The sequence below is a fragment of the Polypterus senegalus genome, chromosome 6 (assembly GCF_016835505.1).
Source record: "Polypterus senegalus isolate Bchr_013 chromosome 6, ASM1683550v1, whole genome shotgun sequence".
NCBI classification, from domain to species: domain Eukaryota; kingdom Metazoa; phylum Chordata; class Cladistia; order Polypteriformes; family Polypteridae; genus Polypterus; species Polypterus senegalus.
Genome location: NC_053159.1, coordinates 191,810,513 through 191,814,289, shown reverse-complemented (window position 1 = coordinate 191,814,289; position 3,777 = coordinate 191,810,513).

Below are 3,777 nucleotides of genomic sequence, written 5' to 3'. Positions count from 1 at the left end.
ATGTAACGACCTGGGGAGGGGCACTCGATGTCCCGCTCTGACGCAGCATGGCTGGGGGATGGGGAGGCTGCTAGTGAGTTAAAGGGGCTCCGAGTCGGAGGGTCTAAAGTGTGACTTTGGGGCAGCGGTGGGGTTGTGGGCAGACCCTTGTACTTGGGCCAATGTCTCGTTAACAAGTGACAAACTCCACAAATGTCCATCTGCAGCACACAATAACAGTATTTATTTCTGTCCTATATTTATTTTCATACATAAAAGTGGTCTTGCTATGTGGCTGTGAGACATGGACGCTATCCAGTGACCTCAGCTGAAGACTGGACTCCTTCATGTGCGTCTCTTCAGAGGGTCCTGCTGGTTTGACTTTGTGTTGCTCATGGAGTCCCGAATGAGGCACATGACCTGCACTGTAAGCGAGTGTCCGTTACGGCACTACAGCCATGTGGCGTGATTACCCGAGGGTGATCCGGCTCGCAGGATCCTCATTGTTGGGGACCCGAGTGGGTGGACCATGCCAAGGGGTCGCCCTCCTAACACCCGGCTGCGGCAGATAGAGGGTCATTTCCGGAGGGTGGGAGTGGACCGTGCGTCTGCCTGGGCTGCTGCCAGCCGAGATCCTGAGCCGTTTCGTCGTGTGGTGGGTGCGGAAACCCGTCGTACCAGTGCAGGCTCCCCAACTTGACTTGATAAAATTAGCTCAAAGAGCTTTATACGTAGTAGCAATCGCTAAACCGAGTTACGGCAGAAACCCAATTCACAGACCACATCCTCACGTTATTGACCGCAGCAGTGGAGCCCGAGGCACTGCCTCTTCATTTAGCGCCTTTCATAGTAAAAGGGACAAAATCGCAGATTGTTTGTTTGTTTGTTTGGCTGAGTTTTGGGCACAAAGCATTTTGGGAAATTCTGTTTGGATTCTGGGGAGCTTGGCGGGTGTTTGTGTGGGTTTCATGGAGGACGTTTAAGAGAGTTGTGTGGAGAAGATGATGAGACACAGGAGAGACTGAGCCCCCGCTGTGGATTGCTTTGGTCTACAGAAGACATAAATGACATTTAAACTTCAAGGATGCATCTGGAATATGACCAATGTCTATGGTGCCTGTCTGTAACTTTTAATGTACCAGTAAGCTCCATGGGAAGCGTTGTATCAAACCAGTAACGGCACACTGCTATAACAAGAACGTGCAGTGAATCCACTTGACTTGAGTATTCCTAGTTGTCCTCCTCTTTCTCTGTACATTTACCATTCGTTTGCTCAGAGGTTGATGCGCTTGCTGTCTCCTGAGCAGCTCCTCTCTTCTCCACCCTAGCAGCCCGCGTCTTTCTTACGTTAAAACTGATGTTTGCGTTGCAATTACTTGGTACGTTTTCCTTAATTTTTCACTTAAGCTGGCACTTAAGTCTTCAATCTGCCTCAGGAATGATTTAAGATATGAAGAGGTAGGGGAAGTGACGGCGAAGGTGGTAGCGATGAGAATGGCGCCCTGCTGCCCGCTGCCGAGAGTTGATTCTGCAATAAAATAATAAGAGGAATATCCTTAGAGGTCAATTGTCCCCCCGAAAGCGGATAGTAATCGTCACACAGTATAATGTGTACTAAATTTCAGGTCAACGTGTCAAACTGTTTATAAGCGATAGGCGATTTAAAATCCCGGACAGGCAAACGGACAGCCGCGCTAGCATATTATATAAGAAGACCAGTAACGGCACACTGCTTTAACGATTATGTGCAGTGAATCCACTTGCCTCGAGTATTCTTAGTCTTCATCCTCTTTCTCCGTACGTTTTTAACATTCGTTTGCTCAGAGGTTGATGGGCTTGTTGTCTCCTGAGCAGCTCTTCTCTCTCTTCACCCTAGCGGCCCGCTGCTTCTCTTCTCTTCATCGCCATCTTTTCGAGTTAAAACTGATGAAGTCAGTTTTCATGCTGCAGTTACTTAGTACATTTTCTTTACTTTTTCACTTCTTCAATCTGCCTCAAGAATGATTAGCGAAGGTGGTAGGGAATGAGAACGGCGCCCACACACATGCGCCACACGGCCGCTGTGCTGCACGCTACAGAGAGTTGATTCTACAATAAAATTAAAAATAGAGTAATAAAAATCATCCCGCTGAAGGCAGACCGTAGACGTCACATAGTGTTTGTGTACCAAATTTCAAGTCAATAGGTGAAACGGTTTGCGAGCTGCAGGTGATTTAATCCTGGACAGACAAACGGACAGCCACAGAGCCGTGTTAGTGTTGACACTTTTTTTTCTATGGTGTCGTTTCTTGTGACTGAAGACAGAGAGAGATAATTAATTAAAGTTAATAAAAATCTTTTATTAATACACACCAGGCAAAGGTTAAATGACAGAGAAGCACAGTCCTAGGACACCTGCCCCGAGGGGTCGGTGTCCCAAATTTTTATAGGGCTTTTGTCTTCTGACTTTAGTTACACAAGTATTTCAAAATATTAGCCTGAATCCGCATTACCAGAAATCTACAGGTGGAATACATCTGTTAGTATCCTTAGTTTGGGGCTCAATGAGTCCACACTTGTGGTTTTTTGTGTAGTAACCTTAAAACAAGAAGTAGCACTTGGCACGCACACTTTGGACACGCAGGGTCTTCATGACCCTTTGTCACGTTCGCTATGGGCAAGCAGAATTTTACATGGCTCTTATCACGTTCACCAGATTGATCAAGAGGTTTTGTATTTTTCCACATTAGCCATAGATTGATACAGGAGACAGAAGGGTGAAATGACGTGTCCGTGTTGGCCAATTAAAGGTCTCCTTTATCCTATAAGAAGATACTGACAGACAGAAGCAGCGCCCCCTGCAGGCAGTCTGTGGCACATTTGTAGAGGTGTCTGCTGTTCACTATGTGGATTGCCAACTAAAGGGAGTTGGGGTGCCGTCTGCCATATGCAGTTTGCTTTTTTTTTAATTTTTCCTCTGATTTACTGGACTGCCTCTCCATGTTAAAGACGGGCAGGCAGGCAGGTGAGGGGTCTGGTGGTCTGCATTTCTTATGAGCCCATTGTCGTGGCGAACAATTCATCATCAGAAGGCTTTTTACCTAAAAATAAAGGTTATTGGAACTCAAGATAGACAGACGTAATTTTTTGTGGTTGATTTATTGCAATAAATCCTTAAAATTCTAAGGACTCCACCCAATACGGCCAAATTAGATTGAGCAAAGATCATTACAGCCATTGGAGTTTTTATAACAATTTTATCATTTTAGCTCATTAATTCATTTTACACCTGGTCTTACTGTCCATTGTTCCTCTTGGTGTCTGTCTGGCTTATTCTGATTGGTCTAGGACTAGGTGGAAGACTTCCTCTTTCCATCTTTGGACTTTCTTGATGTAATTTCGTATCTTTTCTGACCTTGCTCTAATGAGCTGGTTTGCTTACCTCCACTGACTCCCTTTTTACTCCCATCCGACCAAATCTCGAGTTTCTATGGGAACCTCTTATGGAATGTGTTCTCTTTCTATTCTGTTCCCATTTTCTCTAACTGGCCAAGGCTTCAAATCCATATATGGGTTTTCCTCTCTTAGGTTTTCCAAACTTTTTACAATAGTGACCTGAAGCTTAAGCTTTAATTAAAAAGAAGTATAGTATGTGCTTTCATTTGATCATTGCTTGCCATGCTTGATTTGTCTTAATTTCTACACCAAAGTTAATTGCTAATATATTCTTATAATATTTTTACTAATGCCTGCATTTGCTAAGATGCATTACAGTGTGACCTTGTTTGTAGTAAAAGGCCTTTTGTTGATTCATCAGTC